We start from the raw sequence: 26444 nt of genomic DNA on the forward strand, positions 1-26444 counted from the left end.
TGTAAGGAGTGTTATAGGTCAAACAAGAGGAGTGTTATATGAAAAATTATTTCTCTCTTCTATTTCACTATTGTTGATTTGTTTTTTGGGCTCTTTGTAACCGCTTTGATATAAATTTGTTGTAAAGGTAGAGGAATTCACTTTAATTTGTTGGAAATGTAGAGGACTCAAAACAAAAATTCACACACAAAAAATATGAGGTGCTGCTTTTTTATTGGTCATACAAAACATGATTATTACTGTGAATCCAGTGAAGTGAAGGGTATTTAAACCTTTCTAATTAGTGATTTGCCAAAAATATCTTGACATGCACACACACTTAACTCAGTTAACTCATGCACTAAATATGGATTTCACTTAACTCTTTATCTATCACTCAGCTTGACTCAACACTCAACACTCGACATTCATTTAACTGACTCATTAATTTTAGTCAACTCCTAATTACCATTTCTAACATATTATTGTGTTAATGATTAAGAATATGCCCAATATTTTATAGTATGTGAATCCCTAAAAATATGCCCAACATTGCCATAAAAATATATATAATTTTGATCGAAGACCTACTCCGCCTCTCTAAAAAACATAATATCCCACTCTAATTAGGATGGGCTGAAAGATGTAGGATAAATTTCAAAAATTCATGTGCTCCCGATTACAAATTTAAAATGGATGATGCAGGGATGATATGGGCACCTACGATATGAGATGGGATGCATGATGTTTGGCAATTGCAAATGGACACGACGCTACAGGAGGCTGAACACCGAAACAACAGGGATAGCCAGTTCCAGATATGGGACGTGGAGAAATCTAAAACATTGATAAACAGGTACGATATATTATGGTATTCGAACATACAACCTCTGCTTTGATATGTAGGGTGAATGGGCGCCATCGAGGCGCTTTAAATGGCCGATGGCAATTCCGTTATTTGTTGTCATTTTTAAAACAATCATTTCTTATTCAAAAATACATTTTATTTGATGTCAATTAAAGTGTATATTATTATTTTATATTTATTAGTCTGATAGGCCTTCCTTTGAATGAGTTTAGTCATCTACCTATTGATTCTCTAATTGACATCTGGCATCCCACTGGCATCTGGTTTAATTGACATATGGCATATGTTCTCGGACTATTCCTCCCTCACCAAAACTGCTTTCCAATTTCTGCTCCTCCCGCTTTCCGCTTTCTACTCTTCCACGACTTCTTGCAATAATGTTTTCAGGCTCTTCCACAACCTACTGCAATAATGTTTCCGGTTTCTGCTGTGCACGACTTGCCTCGCTGCCTAACGATGAATTTAGCTCTCGGTTATTCAGTGGTCATCCTACTATATCCTGCCATACTTGACCTTTTAAAAACCCATCCCAACACCTGTTGTCTCCTCAAATCTGTTCTTTATATTCATCTGCTTAGCTGCTTCTTCTATGTGAATCAAATTTATTTATGAGTGTTGTGAAGAAGAGAAGATGGTTAAGGAAGTAGGTCAGTCTAATGTTCAAGGATGGGCTGCTAGAGACGAGTCAGGAATTCTCTCACCCTTCAATTTCACTCGCAGTTTTATCCTCGCTTTACTCTCATAACTGCTTTTATTGATACCCATTTGCAGAAAACTTACATTTAAATTGTTTGCTTCTATTGATACCCATTTGCAAAAAACTTACATTTAAATTGCCTTGAAACAGAAACTGGGCCACATGATGTTACTTTCAAGATCATATACTGCGGAATCTGTCACACTGATCTACATCAAATTGGTAATGAATGGAAAGCTTCCCAATACCCAATGGTTCCTGGGTAATGTCTTCATGATCTTCAACACTGCTTCACATCAAATAGCAAGACAGAAAGAGTATATGCCTAGAAGTTCATACTCAATTTTAATTTACTCACAATTCTATTTTTGTAGCCATGAAATAGTAGGTATAGTAGTTGAAGTTGGTTCGGAAGTGAAGAAATTTTCTGCTGGAGATCGTGTGGGCGTGGACTGTATGGTTGGAAGTTTCCATCATTGCGATTCTTGTAGCAAAGGCCAAGAACAATATTGTAAGAAGGTCATTTGGACGTATGGTAGCACCGATGTTGATGGTTCTGTCACTTTTGGAGGTTACTCATACTTGGTGGTTTATAACCAGAGGTAATTAATCATTATCCCAACTCATGCAACCATTTTTGTTTTAGGGCACATGGGATAAACTCGCCATAAAAGGCTTCCTTTTCTGTCCATATAATCATGTTCATGTTTGGAATGGGATCAACGAGTTTCGAGAATCTCCCAATTGATTCAAAAGCTCGGAAAATTTAACTGCGCCAAGTTCCGGCAGGCCTTGCCGAGATGGGTGGTTTGTCTCTTTTATATAAAACCGGAGACAAATGGCATTAATATTTTTTATTTATATTGGTTAAATAGGGTTTTAATAATTTGGGTGGTTTGTAAGTAGCTTTGTGGTGAAGGTACTAGAGAATCTTCCCTTGGATGCCGCTGCACCATTGCTATGTGCGGGAATAACGGTGTACAGCCCCATGAAATATTTCCAGATGACGGAGCCTGGGCATGGTGGGGCTTGGCAGTTTGGGACACATGGCTGTCAAATTTGGAAAAGCTTTTGGGTTGCAAGTGACAGTGATAAGTACATCGCCTAGCAAGGAAAAGGAAGTGAGAGAAATTTTAGGAGTAGATCACTTCGTCATCAACAAATATGAGAAATAGATGCAGGCTGCAGTCAAGTCTGTAGAATATATTATTGACACAGTCTCTGCTAATCATGCTGTGAAGACGCTCCTTAATTTGATAAAGGTGAATGGTAAGTTGGTCATAGATGGTTTGCAAGAAAAGCCTGTGCAATTTGCTGCTCTGGCTGTTGTTATGGGTAAGTCCTCCGTGCCCTTTTGTCTTGTAAATAAAAGATATGAATAAAATTATATTTTAATCAAACTGAGAGCGTCAAAGGCATCCACAGCTTAGGCAGATATGATATCTTTATATTTTGGATTTCTCTACTGTTTTCTTGAACAAGAATTTGGGTGTTAATCACATGGAAGTTGGTATTTGATTTTAATATTGGTGTGTGCAACCCGTCGATTTGTTCGGGGGGAGTTTGATTGGAGGGGTGAAGGAAACTCAGGAAATGTGTTATAGTTGGTGGGGAAGCTTTTAGCTCTCATAAAAGAGTAGGTTTATGGCTGAATGAGGATGTGAGAAACTAGGAACTGTAACTCGTAGAATGTAATAGATGCCCGAGAGCTTGAACAATTTCGGTAATAAAGTTTGCATAATTATGTTATAGTTTAATTTTGTGTAATTAATTTTTTTATGAGAATGAGAGCCTAGAAGAAGACATAGCTAACGAGCTCAGTATTGGATTGGGCTCTCAACTGCCTGGCAATTTCCACAAGTCTCTTGCAAAGGAGAATACTAAGGCTTCTGGTGCCAAAGCCAAAGATGGAACGAGGACAATTGAGTCTACTGCTATAAGGTTTCTGGTGCCAAAGCTAAAGATGGAACGAGGACAATTGAGTCTACTGCTATTTCAGGTAAGAAGATTCCAAGGATCCATGAATGCTCAATCTGTAAAAAGGGTTTTGCTTCAGGTCAGGCTTTGGGTGGTCAAAGGAGATGCCATTAAGGTAGTGGAGCTTCAGATACTATAATTACTAGTTGTGGCAACAAGGAGACCCCTAAGCTGCAGCAGCTGCCTGCAAGAGTGAAACTATTGGACCTAAGCATGCCTGCCCCTTTTGATGATGATGGTGATGCTGGAGACCTCAATACTCTAGATGGTAATGCAGTGGATTCTCATGGAACTTCCCATGCCCAAACCCACAACCCTTCTTCCTTGTTGTCTTCGTTGATGAGCAACCACCCAAGACAAGGACTGTTCTTGTACAATAGTGATGGTGATTTAAGTAAAGATGATGAAGCAGATAGTAAGGTAGAAAGGATATTAGATTTGGTAAAGGGAGCCATTCAAAATTCCCAGTGAGGGCATTTTTTTTAAATGAAGGTGCAAGGGGAATTAGCACTACAACAAAACCAGCGATTAGCGTCCCTTTTTACTTCTTTTTTTGCATCTAGAGCCCATTTTTGGTGCTATTTGCATCCATTTATCAAATATGGTGCAAAACTTGACACAAAATTTGCATCAAGTTTTGCACCAAATCTTACACCAAGTTTAGCACCATGTATTGCAATAGGTTTTGCACCATGTTTTGCACCAAATTTTATGCCAAGTTTTGTGTCATCCTTTGCACCAGGTTTTGTTCCAGGTTTTGCATCAATTTTGGCATCTATTTTTGTTTGACATACTTTTGCATCCTCATTTGCATCCACTTTTTTCACCTACACTTGCATCAACTTTTGCATCCTTTTTTGCATCCTTTTTTAAATCATTTTTTGCATCCATTTTTTCATCCATTTGTGCATCACTTTTCCGTCACGTTTTACATCGAGTTTTGTGTCTACTTTTGCATATAATTTTGCATCTACTTTTGTTGCATCCACTTTTCCATCTTGTTTGGCATCCATATTTACATCCTCTTTTGCATCTATTATTGTACCCACTATTGCATCTAATATTTTTGTGCCACAATTGGCGCCTAGTTTGGCACCTCCTTTTGCACCCACTTTTGATTATAATTTTGCATCCACGTTTGCATCCTCATTTGCATCTAGGTTTTCATCAACTACTACATCTATTTTTGCATCCCTTTTTGTATCCAATTTTGGACCAGGATTTGCATCGGGTTTTGTGTCTCGTTTTGCATCTACTTTTGCATCGACTTCTATTGCATCCACTTTTGCATACAATTTTGCATCCACTGTTACACCCATTTTAAATTTCACTTTTTGCATCCCTTTTTACATCTTCATTTGCATCATACTTTGATTCTTTTTTTTCATCTATCATTACATCCACTTTTGTTATGCCATAATTTGCACCATGTTTTGCACTCACTATTGTATCCACGTTTGCTTCCAATTTTGCATCCATGTTCACATCCTCTTTTGCATCAAATATTGCATCTATTTTTGCATCCACTTTTGTGTCAGGTTTATGCATTGGGTTTTGCATCTCGTTTTGTATCTACTTTTGCATCTACTTCCATTGTATCCATTTTTTTCATCCAATTTTATTTTGCCTGTTGCATCAATGTTTGCTTCCACTTTTACATGATTCCATTTTTGCATCTTATTTTGCATATTTTTTGTCTATTGTTACATCCACTTTTGTTACACCATATCTTGCGCCTACCATTGCAACCACATTTGCTTCCACGTTTGCATCCACATTTGCATCCTCTTTTGTGTTCAAGTTTGCATCAGATATTGTGTATGTTTTTGCATCCCCTATTGTATCCACCTTTGTTTCATCCATTTTTGCATCTACTTTTGTGTCCGTTGTTGCATCCACATTTGTTTCACCACAGTTTGTGCCAAGTTTTACGCCTACCATTGGACCCATGTTTGCTTCCACTTTTGCCTTCATGTTTGCATCCAAGTTTGCATTGACAACTGCATCTACTTTTGCATCCACTTTTGTGTTAGGTTTTTCATGTTGTTGTGCATCTACTTATGTTGTATCCACTTTTCATCCAATTTTACTTCTATTGTTGCCCCCATTTCTATGTTCGCTTTTGCATCCCTTTTCCAACACTCATCATATTTTCTGCATTGATGATATTCCTTATGGCATTGACAATTATGAACAATTGATGACAATGTCAATAATATTGACAATGATGAAAATGAAGATGATGGTGATGACATGAATTTTGATTATGATGATAAAGACGATAGTGGTTACAATGACATTAATGATGATGATGACAATGATTATGATGATGACGACGCCAATGACCTTCGCGAATCTTCCCAATTTTAGATGTTGTCATTGTCATAATCATAAGCGTTATCTTTGGTGTCATCATCATCACTTTCATCTAGGTCATCATCAAAAACAATAATGACATGAATGATGATGATGATTACAACAATGTTGATAGAAATCACATTAATGATGATGATGGGGATGATAAAAATGACAATGACGATGATAATGGTGGTGATGATGATGATCATCGATCATCTCTCAAAAATAGAGTTGTTATTTCTCTTACGTATATCAATGTGTCCTAAACAACCCTTTTCTAGCACTGATCACATTTTTTGGGTTGATGATATTTCTTACAACGTCTATAATTATAAACAATTGCAAACAATGTCCATAATGATGATGGCATGAATGGTGATTATGATGATAATGTAATGATGGCAATAACGATGACAAGGATGATGGTGATGATGATGACAATGATTATGATAATGAGAATGAACAATTACTAGTTTCACTACCATCTTCTGGATACATATTACTATCATACTTTTTAAATTTTCTGTCTCTCTTGAGGTATCTTACTATAATGGTGTTGTCAACACTAGAAAGATATCTTGTTGTAATGGTGGTTCTAATGTTAGCACTAGCAAATTTTTTGTTAAATTTTGGTTAAAAAAAATCGATTTATGCAATTATTTTGACAATCTATGTAAAAAAGTAAATAACATCCAATTATTTTGACTGTAGTCCCATTGATATCATGAATTCACCAGTCTGAAGACCATCTTCTACATACATATTATTATTAAACTTTTTGCATTATATCCCTCTTATATCTTGTTGTAATGGCAGTATTAGCACTAAAAAATATCTTGTTGTAATGGTGATGTTAGTATTAGCACTAAAAAAATCACTAAATTTTGGTAAAAAAAAGTTTATCATTTATTTATTTTTAATTTGGGAAATTTTTGTTTTTATTTTTTTTGTTTTTAATTCTATTTTTATGCAGTAATATTTTTTTTGGTTGAATTTTGGTAGTAACTAGTTTTTGGTCGAATCATATGTATTAACCATGTTCTTTATGCTACAAGTCTAATTGTTGGGACAAAATTGCTCTTTCAAATAAGTTGCAAAAGCTATTTTACATCCATTGTTGCACCCATGTTTACACCCACTTTTACATCCCTTTTTGCATCCTATTTTTCATCTTCATTTGCTTCTTTTTTTGCATCTATCATTACATCTACTTTTGTTGTGACAAAATTTGTTCCATGTTTTGCACATACTGTTGTACCCACGTTTGCTTCCAATTTTGCATCCATCTTCACATCCTCTTTTGCATAAAATATTTCATCTATTTTTGCATCCACTTTTGTGTTGGGTTTTGCATCTCATTTTGTATCTTCTTTTGCATGTACTTCCATTTCATCCACATTTTGCATCCAATTTTGTTTCTCATTTTGCACCCGTGTTTGCATCCACTTTTACATCCCTTATAGCATATTGTCTTGCATCTAAGTTTGCATATTTTTTGTGTCTATTATTACATCCACCTTTTTTGTGCTATTATTTGTGCCATATCTTATGCCTATCATTGCAACCCACATTTTCTTCCACTATTGCATCCATATTTTCATCCTCTTTTGTGTCCAAGTTTGCATCAAATATTGTTTATGTTTTTTGCATCCCATTTCGAATTTACTTTTACATCCACTTTTGATTTGTCTAGTTTTGCAACTAATTTTGTGTTCACTATTGCACCCATGTTTGGCCCATGTTTACATCCCTCTTTTCATCCAAGTTTTCCTCCTTTTTGCATTCAAGTTTGTGTCCCTTTTTTTTTACATTCATTGGAGTATCCACATTTGTTTCACCATAATTCATGCTAAGTTTTATGCCTACTATTGTGCCCATGTTTTCTTCCACTTTTTCATCCATGTTTGAGTCCTATTTTGTGTTCAAGTTTGTATGAACTATTGCATCTACTTTTTCATCCACTTTTGTTCAATTTTTCCATCTTGTTCTGCATCTACTTATGTTGTGTCCACTCTTCATCCAAATTTACGTCTATTTTTACCCCCATTTTTTTGTTTACTTTTGCATCCATTTTCCAACACACATCATATCTTTTTCATTGATTATATTTCTTATGACATTGAAAATTATGAACAACTGATGACAATGTCAATAATTATAATGATGATGATAATGAAGATGATGACGATGACATGAATTGTGATTGCTATGATAATGACAATGATGATAAAGACGATGGGAGTTACAAAGACAATGATGATGATGCTAATGACCTTGGCCATTCCTCCCAATTTTTAAATGTTATCATGGTAAAAATCATAACGATTATCTTTGGCGTCATCTTCCAAGTCATCATCATCTGATCATCATCATCATTATTTTCATCTTGGTCATAATCAAGAACAATAATGGCATGAATGATGATTATGATGTTCATGATGAAGATGACAAAAATTATGATAAAACTTATATTAGTTATGATGATGGGGATGATGACAATTATAATGACGATGATAATGGTAGTGATGTTGATGATCATCAATCATTTCTAAAAAATAAAGTGGTTATTTTTCTTTCATATATCATGTGTCCTAAGGTTGGTGATATTTCTTATGATACCTATAATTATGAACAATTGACGACAATATACAAAATCATGATGATCATGATGATCATGAAGAAGACATGAATGGTGATTATGATGATAATGAAATCATGACAATAATGATCACATTGATGGTGGTGATGATGGCAATAATGAAGATGATTACCCTCCATCTAAACTAGTGAGGTACTCATAATGAGACAAAAAAGTACTCTCAAGTTGAAATATTCATATAAGAAGGGATCTAGATTGATAAGCATCAATGATGATTTACATCATCATAGCCAAAATTTTCAAAATAGTAAGGCCTTGACTAACAAGTTTATCTCTCCATTAGATCAGAGCACAATGTTGGGAGGCATAAATTTGGACACCACTGCATTTCAAGGCACTTACCCCACCAAGATGTTTACCAGGTATGTCCTCACATGATCATTTCCTAATCCACTATCATAATATTTGACACCAGAAAATGTCAATCCTCATGACTATTCTTATCTTGGATTAATGTACTTGACTTATGGTGATTAGTCCTAGTCAATGTCCAAATTCTCAAAGAATATTGGTCCCAGATGTTTATCCAATCCACCATTATCCCTACTAGTGCCTTTACTAGGCTTACGATTGTTAATCCTAGCCATAGTACATGACAACTTTAATGGAGACTACTTTGTGGCTTTAATGGTATAGCTTACAAAATATCTTGTTAAACATTTCGATTCATTCTTTCTTTTCCTCGAGACACTTATAATATTGAAGTCACTCCCAACAATCCATGGAGATGGGGAGTATAAATTACTTGTGCTAGAAATAGAATTGAGAAATAGAGGTTTTCCATTTGCGATATTGGAGTCATAGACATTGGATACATGGTAGTAGTCCTCAATGTCAATTAACTAAAATTGTATTTTCATAATGCGAAAAGAGGTAAACATATTGGTAACCTTGATGTCTTAATCATTTCAAATAATAACCATTCCACCCAAGTATCTCTAAGCATCAATCACTACTACTTGGAAATTCCTCCCCCATTTTCTAATTATATGAGGCTGAACCTCACTTAATATTTTTGCTTCTTATATCGACATTATTTATGGGTGCTTTGCATACCATTTTTCTTTTAGGAGTTTGTTTTTGCTTACTATTGACGCCCCTCATGTTCCAAGACTATTTTTATCAAAAATTTACATAGAAAGAAAGTATAAAGTGACTAAAAAGAAACATGTCTCAAGATTTAAGTGCTTGGACAATTCCACTTCATGACTCCTATATTTCCTTAACCTGGGACCAAATGGTGAACTTGATGGCCTTAAGGGAAATTGATCAATGAAAATCTAAAAAAGAGGTGATTTTTGACTTTATCACATACAATTTAATATACTAAAAAAAATATCCATAACAATTTCATCAATCAATGAATCATTAAAAAAAATATCCAAAACAATTTCATCAAGCAAAGAATCATTGCATTATAAAATACAATCTATAAACATTTTGGGAAAGTTTTGCTAAAACATGCTTAAAAATCAGCATATTTAATATTAATATTTAACAATAATATGGACAATAACACATTTTGATAAATTAAATAACATATTATCAAGCCTAAAAAATGTCACTAATTGAAAACTACAAAGCATGCAACTAATGGAAGTGACCACTCAAGGCCACCACAAGACAATTAATCTATTAAGACCAAGATTAATGGGGACAAAGATCTATAAAGGACAAAGGAAAACCTATTTTAACTTTATTGTTTTATTAGCCTGGTTCAAGATGAACATTTCAAGATATCATGAAGAACATAATTAGTTTTATTGCATTAAGAAAACCCAAGCACATTCTATAACTTAGCAAGAAAGAGATGTATAACACCCATCTCAGCAACACGACACATGACATTAAGTTACTTTACTATATATAATTTAAACTCCTATCATAAAATCACAAATTTAGCATGAATGGAATGTTTAAAATCCATTTTTATAAAAACAAAATATAATTTTTCTTATAGAAAAATATACCAAAAACTAAATATATTTTTCTAGAAAAAAAAAATACTAAAACTAAATATATATTTAAAAAAAACTAAAACATAAGCAAACTAGAATTTGAATTTGACATTCTTGGTCACTTTCGGAAACATATGGTGGAATGTAATCTCTTTATCCTCATCTTTAGCTTTTTCCTAAAAAATAAAAGCATACAAAAGTGGGAAAGAGCCATAAAGCATGGGGAAGCTTTTTCCTAAGCACAAAAGCATCTAAAAAGTGGAAAATTCCTTTTTTATATGAGGAAACATTATTCACCCAAAAGATTTTTCCCAAATTGAACTAATGAGGAATTTTGGAAATCATCATAGCCTCCACTTTCCTATATATTAGAGGCTTGGCCATTGAAAAAATGATGGGAATTTTGTATTGTCACGCTCTTGAGATCTGTCTTGAGAGGGAGAGTTTTGGAGCTATGAGTTGGGGGAGGTGATGTTGCAACTATATCTGATTGTTGTAACTTTCCTCCAACTACTTTATTCATATAGATCAGTTGTTCTTCCTTCCATATGTTTCTATTCATTCTTTACTTCTTCTATTTAACTAATGTATGCATGGGTTTTTGGTTTATATTTATTTATTCAATAATATTTATATGTTTTTTATAGTTTTGATTATTAAGATATTATGTTGTGAAGGTTGCTTTATTCTCTCTCTTATGTGTAGGACCAAGCTTTGGAGCTAGCTAGGAGCGCTTCTTGGCTATACGAAAAACTCCAAGAAGACCTGCATGCGAGGACTCACAAGAATTCATTCTCTTTTTCTTAATCTATACTCTACATCTTGATCTACTAAGAATCCTAAGCCTTAGAACAACCTTTCTCTTAATTGGTTTGTCCTAGGTTTCTGAGATAAACTGAGAGGGTTTTGTTTTCATCTAACCATGCATTAAATCCTACAGCAAAATGATATTTAGAAAATTTAATATATTTCACTATGTAAATGAACTTAGTAAAATGAACCCATAGAGGTGGTCATAAATGGAAATAAAAGTAAAACTCTAAACAAGAAGCCAAAAGTGGATTTAACCATGGATGAAAAATTGGGAGTAGAATTGGATGTTAAACTAGCCATCAAAACAATATGCAAACAATGACACAAAAAGGTTTTTAAAGTAAAATTAAAAAAGGGTGCAACACTAGACACAAAGAAGGGAACAAAATAGGGCATATGAAAGGATACCGAATTGGGTGCAAACAAGAATGCAAAAATGGACACCAAAATGAGGATGCAAAGAATGGTGTAAAATTAGGATGCAAAAAGGATGTAAGAAAATACACAAAACAAGATGCAAAATGGGACTAAAAAATGGTGAAACCAAGGATGTCAAAGATGATGCATAATTAGATGAAAATTCCAACTAAAATCTAGGTGCAAAATGAGATGCAAATGTGGACACAAAATGTGGCAGAAAAAAGGATGCAAATTTGGAAGCCAAAAAGGATGAAAAACTAGATACCAAAAATGATGCAAATTTGGACATAAAAAATGGTGTAAAATTGGACACAAAAGAAGAAAAAATGGTGCAAAAATGGGCATAAAAATGGCTCAATTTTGGATGCAAATTGAGATGCAACATTGGATGTAAAATGATACAACAAATCATTCAAAACTTGGTGCAAAAACAAATGCAAAAGTAGACGAAAAAATGGCTCAAAAGTGAACGTAAAAATAGACACAAAATGGGATGCAAAGGTGGATGCAATATATGGTTCAACATAGGATGCAAATTTAGATTCTCAAAAGGATGAAAAATTGGATGCAAGAAATGGTGTTAAAAATGATGCTAGATTGGATGCAACAAATGATGCAAAATTAAATGCAAAATATGGTGCAAAATAGGATGCAAAAAAGGGAGATAAATAAAATGCAAAAGTGGATGCAAAAAATGGTGCAAAAATGCATGCGAAATTTGGCACTAAATCAGATTCAACATATGGTGCAAAATTGGATGGAAAAGATGGTGTAAAAAAAGGCAGAAAAATTGGCACAAAAATAGATGTAAAAATAAGTACAAAATTAGAAGCAAAAGATGGCATAAGACCAGATGCAAAAATTGGCACAAATTGGATGTAAAAAAAGGCGCTAAATAATATGTCAAAGATGGTGTAAAAATCGATGCAAATTATGACACAAAAATAGAAGCAAAGAATTCCACAAAAGAGGAAGCAAAAAATGATGCAAAAATAGATGCAAAAAAAGGCACAAAACTAGAAGCAAAACCTGTTGTAAAACCAAATGAAAATCTTGGTGCAAAATATGATGCCGAAAATGATGGAAAATTTGGCATAAAAAAGATGCAAAATTTGGTGTAAGAAAGGACGCTTTAAAAATTGTACAATAGAGCCAGATTTAGCGCCAGGTTGCTCATCCCAATTGATAAAAAAATGCACTAGAATCTGGTGCTAAATCTGGCGCAAATTGCCTGTTTTGTTGTAGTGTAGGGAAATAGCATAGTCCTCTTGTTGCCCACATTTGCTTGGAATAGGAGTTGTTGTTATGAAAGCTAGACGATGTTGGACTGCTAGGTGAAAAAGGACCTCCTCCAATAATGTTTCCTTCAATTCTATTGTTTAATTTATTTTGTAATAGATATTTATTTACTCATGTTGTTCTTATTTGGTTAATGATCATGTAAAAATAAAAAGAAAGATATTCACCTCCTGTAATAACGTTTCTTTCAATTCTATTGTTGAATTTGTTTTGTAATAGATATTTCTTTACTCATGTTGTTCTTATTTGGTTAATGATTATGTAAAAATAAAAGGAAAGATATTCCTTTAGTCACTAATTTTGAATTGCTTGTTTGCTGGTTGAAGAGTGAACACGAAAATATTTTTTTCCATAAGAAATATCTTTATATTTCATATGAGGAATATAAATGTTTCGGTCCTTGAGGGATTGCTCATACATTAAGGCTAGAAGCCATTACAAGAAATACTCATTATGAACTCAATACATCACATGCAGGGATTGAACCTATTTGGGGGCTATAACAAGTTAACAACATTTATGCCAACCACCTGAGCTAAATCTGGTTGATGTGTGTGTGTAAAAGTTACCAGATTTTATATTTAAATTTGGATATGGATCGACCGGTGTTTTAAACATTAATAATTTGTTTTTACATAACATTAAGTCATTTTATGAACCATGTCACTCTTAACATGTTACTTTTAAGATTACTTACTAACTTGTTATCAACATTTATGCCAACCACCTGAGCTAAATCCGGTTGATGTGTGTATAAGTTAACAGATTTCAGATTTAAATTTGGATATGGATCCACCAGTATTTTAAACATTAATAATTTGTTTTTACATTTGTTTTTACATTGCATTAAGTCATTTTATGAACCAAGTCACTCTTAACATGTTACTTTTAAGATCACTTACTAAAACCATTATAATATATTTGATGAATGTTTATTATATAACTGTAGTATCATGCAAGCTACTGTTACTGATGTCTAAAAAACATAGCTAAAGAGTAGACAGTGTCTAACGGCTCCTTTCAGGTGGACGTAGTTACGTAGGAAAGTTTCCTTAACAAATCCGGCCATCTCCATAACTCGCGCCGAGGCCACGTTTTCAGGGAGCACAAGAGCTTCAATTCTAAATTCTTTGAATCCCATTTTAAGTGCTGTTGTCACCGCTTCGGTGGTGAAGCCCATCCCCCAGTATCTTCTAGCGATGGCATACCCCATCTCAGCTCGACAGTCGTGAATATCGGTTCCTTGTTTGAGCATGACGTGACCAATAGGCTTCCCTCTGAAACATATTGCCTTGAATCATGGATTGTTGGGGATTTTTCTGAGAAAATCCCAAAAACAAACAATTCAAACACACAGAGGCAATGCTCTATTTCTACCTTTCCAGGATCTTTTGTGCACAGGGAAGCTTTAAAAAAAATGACTGAAGAACAAAGTATTTTAACACCATAAAACATTTCTATTCATTAACATATATGCCTGATACATATTCATCCTCTTTGCTGAGAGGGATTTACCACAAAAATACATTCAACAAAAACATTTACTCTGTTTTCACCTGAGAATTCACTGAGCTGGGTTTACTGCTGTAAATCCCCTTTTACATTCACTGCTGTGAAAGACACTTTACTGCTATAATAAAAATTTACATATACATACAAATGCGCTCCACCATTTTCTTTATGCACTGCTGTGCAAAACCACACATGGTTTTTCGCTACACCTCCGTTTTACGATGGCCAACACATAAAAAAAATTACATCACAAAAAAAACTCACGCCCCTGTTCTTGTTTTTCTACACACTGCTGTGTGTTTCCCCCTTGCAAATACAATGAGCAAAACTCGAGCATATATGTTTTGCTCGCTATATAAAACATAATACGTAAAAACTCTATATTACCGTGGCTTTTTTTACATTACATATGGTCAACACTCCATAAAAAAATATAACACGTTCTTTATGAATATTAATATATGCCGTATGAAAAACTTAAATATTTTACCAACGCATATGACATTGCATTGATAGCAAGTATGGTCAACCAAGCTTTTAATTTACTCCACGCAATATTTAATTTGATACAGGCCCGTATGCAGGTTTGAGCAATCAACGGTAAAAAACACTGGAGACAATTGAACGGCGGACGGAGATATCGGAAGGCACTTTAATGCTGAACTTTACTTCCCGATATGTCAGAGATGATGACGTATGGTGAGAGCCACGCGTCTGCACCAAATCTTATCGGAGACAAATATACGGAAACAGCTTTTCGCTGGAAGGCGGTGCGATATGCTCTGGACGGTTTGTGGTTTTGTTCAGTGGTTTTGGAGATATGCGCACGGTTGCGTTGAAATTACGACTTCAACACTCCCCTTTAATTTCAACAGTTGGGCATTCGGTCATACCCAGACATTTCCTCAAAAATTCAAAGCTCTTCTGATCCAGTGGCTTTGTCAAGATGTCTGCAACCTGTTCTTGAGTCCTGCAATGTTCTAAGACAATTTCTCCATTGTTCACCAATTCTCTGATGTAGTGAAACCTTGTATCAATGTGTTTCGTTCTCTTATGAAACACTGAATTCTTTGACAATGCAATAGCTGAGCTATTGTCACAAAAAATCATTGTCGCTTTTGCCTGCTCTTGGCCTAAGCTCCTCAACATCCTTCTCATCCAAACTGCTTGACATGCTGCTGCTGTAGATGCCACATATTCAGCCTCTGCTGTAGACAATGCTACAATGGACTGCTTCTTAGAAGCCCATGAAATGGCTCCCGAACCCATATGAAAAACATAACCGGAAGTGCTTTTCCTATCATCTACACTTCCAGCCCAATCACTATCAGTGTATCCAACCAAATCTGAATGTTCTGAGACATTATATAAAATTCCAAACATTTTGGTACCTTTCACATACCTCAAAATTCTTTTTGCTGCCTGCCAATGTGCCTCCTTTGGCCTCTCCATAAATCTGGAAATTAAACTAACAGCATACATAATGTCAGGCCTAGTAGCTGTTAAATACATAAGGCTGCCAACAATACTCTTGTACAAACTAGGATCAAAATCCTTGCTGCTGTCCTCTCTGCTGAGTTTTAATCCCATTACTGTAGGAGTGATCGCTGCCTTGCACTCTTGCATGTTAAATCTGCTCAATACTTGATTTACATATCTTGCTTGTGAGATAAAAATTCCTTTTTCATTTTGATCTACTTCTATGCCTAAGAAGTATCTCAAGAAACCCATGTCAGTCATTTCAAATTCTTCCTTCATGACTGATTTAAAATTCTTAATGAGCTGATCATCATTACCTGTGAAAATAACATCATCAACATACAAGACAACAATCAAAATTTTACCATCTTTTTCTTTGATGTAGACTGTGGGTTCTCCTTCACACTTGTCGAATTCATTATCCAATAGATATGAATCTATCCTGCTATACCATGCTCTTGGCGCTTGCTTCAGCCCATAAAGAGCTTTCTTCAATTTGCACACTTTGTGCTCTTCACCTTTCTTCTCATAACCGAGAGGCTGTTCAATGTACACCTCTTCTTTTAACACTCCATTTAGGAATGCTGACTTCACGTCCATTTGGTACACTTTCCATTTGTTTTGTGCTACTATGGATAGCACTGCTCTCACGGTTTCCATTCTTGCAACCGGTGTGAAAGTCTCCTCATAATCTCTTCCATACTGCTGCTTGTACCCTTTGACAACCAGCCTTGCCTTGTGCCTTTCTATCTTGCCTTCAGCATTGCTCTTGGTCTTATAGACCCATTTCACTCCAATGACTTCTTTGCCTTTTGGTAGCTCAACCAAATCCCATGTTTTGTTTCTCTCTATGGCATTCATCTCCTCATCCATAGCTTCTATCCATTTCCTATCTTTAATTGCATCTTCGAAATGAATAGCATCATCAACTTGACAATACAAGGTAAATAAAGAATTCATTCCTTCATCATAAATGTCACTTAGATTTCTAAACTTCTTACCTCTTTCATTTGGTGTGCAAGTGCTTGAAGACGCACTTGAATTTCCTCCTTGTGGTGTGCTTGGAGAAGCACTCTCATTGATCCTCAATGGTGTCCCTTGCTGTCCTTGTGTTGGCGCTGCTATTTGGGGATGCATTTCAGCCACCTCCTCTTCATCTTCATCATGAGACAAACAGTTTTTAACATTCACTGTTTTCTCTATGCTTCCATCCCAAGCTTCCTCTTCAATGAATTGAACATCTCTGCTGACAAAAAACTTCTTGGTGGATGGGATATATAATCTGTAGGCTTTGGATTCCTCACTGTATCCAATGAATAGACATTTCTCCCCTTTGCTATCCAACTTCCTCCTTAGCTGATCTGGTATGTGTGCATAGGCCACACATCCAAAAACTCTCAAGTGGGTGACACCTTGCTTTCTCCCACTCCATGCTTCTTCTGGCACTTTGTTCAACACTGCTTTTGTAGGACACCTGTTCAAAATATACACTGCACAATTTACAACTTCAGCCCAATAATCATTTGGCAAATGCTTTGCCTTCAACATGCTCCTCGCCATATCCATGATGGTCCTGTTCTTCCTTTCAGCAACTCCATTTTGCTGTGGGGTGTACCTTGCTGTAAACTGTTTATGTATACCATTTTCTCTACAAAATCTTAGGAATTCCTTGGAGATATACTCACCTCCTCTATCAGTTCTCAAAACTTTAATATGCAGCCCGCTTTGGTTTTCCACAAATGCCTTGAAGTTTTGGAATTTCTCAAACACTTCACTTTTGTTTTTAAGGAAATATATCCAAGTCTTTCTTGTAAAGTCATCAATGAATGTTAGGAAATATTGGCTACCTGCTAATGATGGAGCTTGCATTGGTCCACATAAATCTGAGTGGATGATCTCTAAGGGTGCCTTTGCCCTTATGCTCTTCCCTGATGGAAAACTTTCTCTATGTTGTTTTCCCAAAATGCAACCTTCACAAAGGCTGTCCGGTTTCTCTATCAATGGTAATCCTCTTACCATTCCTTTTCTGCTTAATAGATTTAGACCTCCAAAATTGAGATGTCCAAATCTCAAGTGCCATAACCAATTTTCATCCTTTGGCACGCTTTGGAAAGCCTCTTGGGTGACTGCTGCAATTTCTCCTTTGTTTTTCAAATCTGCTCTTATTCTAAGAGGGAACATCCTGTTCCTTGTCATTTTTACTTCAGCAATCCATCTTTTGCTGGGTGCTATATCCATGATGGTGCACACATCATTTTTAAAGAAAACATTGTACCCATTATGGAAAAGTTGTCCAATACTCAAGAGGTTACATCTCATTCCAGGGACATAGTAGACATCTGCTATGGTTTTCCTTTCTCCTTGCTTTGTAAATATCTTTATCTCTCCTTTTCCCATAACATAGATTTTACTATCAGTTCCTAGTGTGACTTCTGATTTCACATTTTTATCTAGGGTAGAAAAGAAGGCTATGTTTCCGGTCATATGGTTGCTGCAACTTGAGTCTAAAAACCAAATTTCCTCACTGTTTGTTTCAGCCATGTTACAGGCTAACAACACATTATTTTGACTGCTGTTTTCTCTTGTAACATTTGCATTTTGTCTACTATTCATATCATGTTGTTTCCTTCTACAATCACTTGCATAATGTCCATACTTTTTGCAATAATAGCATTGAACATTAGATTTATCATACCTTTGTCCTTGAGCATGATACTGTTCTCTTTGTTGGCTGCTGCCTTGGCCTTGGTTCTGATTTGTATTGCTGCCTCTTCCTTGTGCATTTGATGGGTTGTTCCTTCCACCTCTGTTTTGGCTTCTGCCTCTTCCTCTTCGGTTTCCTCTTCCTTGAACTCTTCCTCTTCCAAAGGACATCTGGGTCTTGAAGGCTTGCTCAAGAGATGAGTTTTCATTCCTACTCAACCTCTGCTCATGTGTTATCAGTGATGCATGTAGCTCATCAACTGAATAGTTTGAGAGATCCTTTGTCTCTTCAATGGTGGTGACTATGGCATCAAACCTTGAGGGTAAGACCCTCAATATTTTCTCCACAATCCTTCTATCTTCAATGGTTTCTCCATGAGTTCTCATTTGTGTGATTACACCAATCACATGAGTGAAGAATGAGTCAATGTTATCTGACTCCTTCATGCATAGATTCTCAAAATCTTTTCTCAGCAATTGTAGTTTTGTTGTCTTCACTCTCTCCATGCCTTGATAGGCTGTCTTGAGGGTTTTCCATGCTTCATTGGATGTCTTAGCTGTTGCTAACCTTGGAAACACACTCTGGTCTACTGCTAGATACAACAACATACGACCTTTTGAATCCTTCTTCCTATTGCTCTTCAGCTGATCTCTCTCTCCCTGAGTTAATGCATTGAACTTAGTTTCATCTGCTGGTTCTTCAAAACCATCTTCAACTATTTCCCATAAATCTTGAGAGGCAAACAGGACTCTCATAGTTATTGACCAGTAGTCATAGTTCTTCCCATTAAACTGTGGGAGCTGGGTATTAAACATACCCATACCAGTGCTTGTGCTAGCCATTCCTTGACTGTGTATTTAAAACAACTGACTGTTTCTTCAACAACACAAAAAAAACTTTGTGAAATACCTGAGTATTTTCCTGACTGAGCCTTCACTCTTCTTGAGAAGATTTACTGCTGCAACAAGCTCCTCCCTTCAGCTTCTTTGTCACCTTCAAAGAGCCTAAGCCTGCTCTGATACCACTGTTGGGGATTTTTCTGAGAAAATCCCAAAAACAAACAATTCAAACACACAGAGGCAATGCTCTGTTTCTACCTTTCCAGGATCTTTTGTGCACAGGGAAGCTTTAAGAAAATTGACTGAAGAACAGAGTATTTTAACACCATAAAACATTTCTATTCATTAACATATATGCCTGATACATATTCGTCCTCTTTGCTGAGAGGGATTCACCACAAAAATACATTCAACAAAAACATTTACTCTGTTTTCACCTGAGAATTCACTGAGCTGGGTTTACTGCTATAAATCCCCTTTTACATTCACTGCTGTGAAAGACACTTTACTACTGTAATAAAAATTTACATATACATACAAATGCGCTCCACCATTTTCTTTATGCACTGCTGTGCAAAACCACACATGGTTTTTCGCTACACCTCCGTTTTACGATGGCCAACACATAAAAAAAATTACATCACAAAAAAAACTCATGCCCCTATTCTTGATTTTCTACACACTGCTGTCTGTTTCCCCCTTGCAAATACAATGAGAAAAACTCGAGCATATATGTTTTGCTCGCTATATAAAACATAATATGTAAAAACTCTATATTACCGTGGCTTTTTTTACATTACATATGGTCAACACTCCATAAAAAAATATAACACGTTCTTTATGAATATTAATATATGCCGTATGAAAAACTTAAATATTTTACCAATGCATATGACATTGCATTGATAGCAGGTATGGTCAACCAAGCTTTTAATTTACTCCACGCAATATTTAATTTGATACAGGCCCGTATGCAGGTTTGAGCAATCAACGGTCAAAAACACTGGAGACAATCGAACGGGGGACGGAGATATCGGAAGGCACTTTAATGCTGAACTTTACCTCCCGATATGTCAGAGATGATGACGTATGGTGAGAGCCACGCGTCTGCACCAAATCTTATCGGAGGCAAATATACGGAAACAACTTTTCGCTGGAAGGTGGTGCGATATGCTCTGGGCGGTTTGTGGTTTTGTTCGGTGGTTTTGGAGATATGCGCACGGCTGCGTTGAAATTACGACTTCAACATGGATGAGGAATCAACACCTTCAGCAGAAACTCGTTTCTCGGATTTAAAAGCTTCCCATGTCGTGAACTTGATCACTTCTTCGTCACAAGCCCATTCGTACAGGTCTTCCAAGTCGGTCGGGCAAAAGTTCCCCAATTCGATTTGCCCAACAGTAAAACTGCCACGCTTAGCTTCCATTCTTTCGATCTTCGACTCTCTCAAATGCTCAGTTGTGGCTCAGTGATTCACAATGGAATCTGTAATTTAAATGAAGAATATGAGCTATGAGTTTGCAGTAGCGCAACACTAGTCGAGTTGGATGAATGCTGAGGTGAAGATGGCGGAATTTATAAACACCCAAAACTGCGTCACATGCCGATAAATGTAACGTGGAGGTCGGAAATGAATTCCTATCGAATGCTGACTTCTGGTAGGTAGCAAATCAGAATCTCTCAGTCAGTCTAATATGAAGATGCATAGTGTTGCAGAGGTCGGCAGAGTTAAATAAAGAGATTATAGGGAAAAATAATCATAATATTTTCAGATGAGTTCCGGCGCAGAGGCCCAAAGATTTCCTTCATTTCCTTTTACAATTTGGACAGTTTGAAACGGCATGGGTGGATTCCTAACTAGGCATGTGTTTCATCTTCGCAATATCTAGGTAACCTACAATTTCACTTTGTAGAAGATATTCAAAGGGACATAAAGGAAGGTATCCAAGAAAAGATTTAGAATGAGAAGTTTTAGTTGTGTTTTGGGAGGGTTGTGGATTTATGTTGAAATCCCTAGAGGGCCGACTAAGCTTCAATATCGATGTTTGGTTTGTTGGGGTTTTTTCTGGTAAAATCCCAAAAACAAATAAAAACTGAACACACAGAGGCAATGTTCTGTTTCCTTCTCTCCACATGATCTTTGACACAGGGAAGCTTAAAAAAAAAAATGTTTGAGAACAGAGTATTACATACCCAGAAAAATGCACATTAAACATAAAATGCCTGATACATATTCATCCTCTTTCACTCAGAGGGATTTACCAAAAAGAAACATTTCAACCAACAAAAATAAAACTCTGTCTCCTCCTGAGATTTTACACTGCTGGGTAAAATTCTCATTTTCTTTTACTGTTGTAAAACCCTTTTTACATTTACTGGTGTAAAACTATTTTTACACATACTGTTGTAAAAATAAATTTTCAAATGCAGCTCCACAAAAAATTATATGCTCACACTCCCCGCATACTCCTTTGTTTACATGCTGTTCAACTCAAATTACAATCAACACATAAAAACCTTTTATGCTGCTCCCCCTGTTTTCTTTCGCTGCCACAAGCTCACACATTGCACTACTGTGCATATCCTCCTTGCAAAACTCTACGCACTGTTGTGCGATACATTACATGCCCCACACACTGGTCGACTCATAAAAACCATTTCTTGAAACATATGCACTCCACCTGTTCTTTCGCTACTGCGCGCTTACATCTCTTCCATGTGCAAAATACAACAATACAGAGCACGTTCTTTTTGTTTGGCTCGTTACATATATATGAATTAACCCTAAAACAAAAGCATATATTAAAACATAAAACGAACGTGCACTTAATTATTTTACGTGCCGTAAATAAAAAAACTTAAATGTTTACCAACTTTCTACGACCATGTTTAAATTCGATTTAACTCTTTTGCAGACGGAACCGGCGGTCAATCGGACTTTAACTTTACTCCACGTAATGTCATTAATGCAGGCTCGTATGCAAGTTGAAATGATGGACGGCGGAAATTGATGAGCTGCATCAGACAGTGGACAAGAATATCGGGAGCCCACTTCATGCCGAACATTAGGCTCCAATATGGCAGGTTTTGTGAACGTACAGAGGACCACGCATCCAAAAATGATTGCATCGGAGGCGAGCGTATGGAAACTGCCTCATAGCAAAAGGCGGTCCGATGAGTGTCGGGTGGTTTTGCAGAAGCGGTTTTTCCTGCTGCGTGCTCGCTGATTTGATGGCGGATTCCCGTTGATCACTGCCCTGCCATCGATGTCCCGGTCCATGTCCGCAAACTCTCCTGCAGTTGGAATTAATATTCCAACATGGTTGGTGTTCAAATTTGACGACAGCTGACTATGTAAATTAAAACATACATATATCCAAACATACGATAAGAACACTTCCAACACATTCTTACAAAAAAAAAATTTAAAAGGTAATTTAAAACTAAATTGAGAAATTAGTACTCTAAAATATTGTAAATGTGCAATGTTCGCAGAAGTTTTTTTAAGAAATATTTCCAACGCTTCTGAATTTTCCTAGCAGCAGCTATTTAGTCTTTTCGTTATTCCACTGCCACCAAGAATATGTTTTAAAGTTCAGATTAATGAATGCGATGCATTTTGTGAAGTGGAGAAAAGAGGAAAAAACTTTAGTATCACTCAAGACAAAATGCCGAGACCTTTTGATTTTGGAACATGAAGTTTTTTAAACCTTTGATTACATGTAACCTTTGAAATTTGTAAACGGTTCTATTAGCACTCTATAAATTTCACTAGCTTGAGGTGAGAAATTCTAGAGGTAATCACAAACCACTTTTAGGTTAGGATCCAACCCTACTAGCCTTGGAGAGGGCTCTCTCACTAGGGTTTCACTCAGTCAATCAAGTGACTGAAATAATTCTTGATCTTAGGTTGGCTACGATGATACAATAAGGTAATTTCAATTTGTTGTTTGAAGGTAGGTTAAAGAAGGAAGATCCACTTCAAATAGGCTCAATATAGTTAATGATTCAAGTGAATAAGGGATAACAATGATATTTTGAGAAAGGGTAGGATAGGAAGCTATGTTGATAAGTAACCAAGATTCATTGTAGTGTGTCGATGAGCTCAACATCAAAAGGTGACAATAAGAGGATCAAACTATATATCAATTCAAATTTCCATTAGAATAAAAGGAAACACATGAATGTTTAGTTAATATAAAACATAGCACAAAGTTAATTCTGCAAAACTCCTTTAAGATGAGAATGGAGAATTCTTTTCACACCATGGAAACATAAGAACCACTAATAACAAAGACAATACACATACCAATAGACATCTGACACAAGAATCCATGTCAAAACACCTTCTCCCTTCTTTTATTCAATTGAGAAAATGACAAAAAAAATGCAAAATTTGTAAACTAGCTTCTTCAAACTGACCAACTCATTTTCTGTTATATGTACATAATAATATTGAGTTAAAAAAGTCATTTCCCACCTTCATGGGTTGATTTCCTCATTAAGAATTTTGTTCCTAACTTCTGCAAGGAAAATAGATCTAACGGTTAAAAACTAGGGACTCATTTAAACAAATTATTTTCTAAGCATTTACATTAATTCATTAGCCCCAATTCAATCTTATGAGTTTCCAAATGTTTTATCACAATTAATAACACCTAAAAAAATTTGCATCATGGTTTTACTAAGATAACTCGCTCAAAAATATGACTTTGCAGTTTCGTAGCTCATTCACAACAAGTCTACTACATAACATTGATTGAATTTCTAGAAAACTAGGGATAAAAAACTAGCTCATATCTCCTAAATCCTAAACTATGTTACAACAAAAAGGAGTTTTTTATATATTACTGTTTCCTTTTGAGAAACCTCTCTAAGTTTCAAAAAATTATTCTCCAGCTCCTCACAATCTGAACCTAAACATCATAACTAAAATAGGAAATGACAAAACATGAAAACTAGGCTGCAAAGATGAATTTTAATATTCCAATGTATGAATCATATGAAGAAGCTTAAGGATTTTTGTGTTCTTTTGGTCTTTCTTAAAAAAAATTATTTTGTTTTTCCCAAATTCAGCGCCATTTGGTCGGAACCAACTTTTGAAAATGATGAAAAAAATAGTCAGGTTTTGCAGCAAATTCATAACAAGTCCAAGTAGCCCTCCATGCTTTATATGGTTTTGCACCTCCTCTGGAATAATGGATGAAATGGGTAGGATTTAAATGTATTTTTTATGATAGAAATATCGAATTAGTATCTCTAAAGCTTAAAGACCTCCTAGATGATTGATTTCCACTTGCGCAACAATTTCATAGCAAGTCCAACATTTCAAGCTTATGATTGCCTTTCTGTTTCAAAATGGCCGAGGAGAACTCTTACCAAATAAAAAATCCTTATAAAACCTTATAAATCTATTAAAATTACAAATTTTCCACAGTTCACCAAAATGAGGGACTATGCAACTTGCACAACAAATGCGAATGCACATCCAAGGTTGGTGTACTTCGGGTCTTCTGCAAATTCTGAGACTAGTTGGAGGGTGTTCAAAAAGATTCACGAAACATTTAAAATTGAATAGAAGAGAGAAAAATTGTTACTCAAAATCCTGAGGCCGTTTCACCACTTATGCAACAGTTGCATAGCAGTAGATCACTTGTGCAGCAAATTCACAGTGACTGCTTGAAATCGACCTACAACCTCTCCTTTGCCCTTCTCAATGATTTATTTCACCTTGAAATTTCTCCAAAGCTCAAACTAGACTTTGGATGAGAGAAAATGAGTGTTTTATGATACAATTTTGAATTCTTATGCCACACAAAGCCTTCTTCTTCATATGATGGTGGATATTAAATTATGTAGTGAGATGAAATGCAAGTGTACTTTCGTGATCATAAAGTTGATATGATACTAACTGACTTTGCAACTAAATGGCATGATTGAACTAACACCGAATACTAATTGATGATAATCAATTTCCCCATGACTTAACCCTTTTTGACACAAATATTTACAATGACACTTTAACTATGATACTCATGAAACCATAAGCAAAATTTTACAGAACACCACGAAATGAATAACAATATAGAAACACTATGATCCCTATATTATAAGACAACAAAATTGGCTCTAATGGGGATCACATGCTCCCTATGAGGTGGTAGGAACACAGTAGACTAGTAGCCTAAACCATTGGTAAATGAAGTCCAACTCCAATATGCTCTAATCTGTGACCTTCTCCAATTGAAGCCAATTGAAAACTGAAACTCATACTGAAATTACCTCCCTCAGCTAAAGTTGGGAGTGAAAACAAAATTGTAACTAAACTAACAGTGTGTTCTAATCCTCAATATGAACCAAATCCATTCTTCAAACTTAAAACTAAATTGTACACTAAGAGTTGAAAACTCTACTACAAACTCAAACTAAAAAGAATGCTTTGGGTGCTGAGGTTATTCCTTACACCTACCTACTCAAATGTACCGGAAACATCTACTAGATAAGGTAATAGAAAAAATCCAGTGTAACCATGAATGTAGATGACCACATACCTGAATTCTTCTTGCACTTTCCTTAAGTAAGCAAAGAAAATAAGAGAATGGAAGTTGTCACAAACCCTTCCTTGTACTTTTATTAATGCATTGTAAACCATCGTTTTCTCTACGTCTCATACTCATAATACATCATTACTAAGAATAGTTCAACGACTAAATTCAATAGAATTAATAATGATTGGTTCTTATGTTATTACTGGAGTCCACTCTCTCTGTCCATAGATTATATATTCTACTTTTATGCTCTATAATTGTAACATTGTATGATGAGGTAATCCACCACCTTTTCAACTACGACGACCACATATGTTTCTTTACCTTTGTTTTA

General features: G+C 35.6%; 1 pseudogene; it reads left to right on the forward strand.

Moving 5' to 3' along the window:
- Positions 1-1478: 1478 nt before the first annotated feature.
- On the forward strand, positions 1479-3992 carry LOC149250592 (putative mannitol dehydrogenase; annotated as a pseudogene).
- The last annotated feature ends 22452 nt before the right edge of the window (positions 3993-26444 follow it).

This window comes from Pinus tabuliformis, chromosome 7 (assembly GCF_031772625.1).
Source record: "Pinus tabuliformis cultivar Carrire ecotype Pingquan chromosome 7, CPIR1, whole genome shotgun sequence".
In the NCBI taxonomy this organism is placed as follows: Eukaryota; Viridiplantae; Streptophyta; class Pinopsida; order Pinales; family Pinaceae; genus Pinus; species Pinus tabuliformis.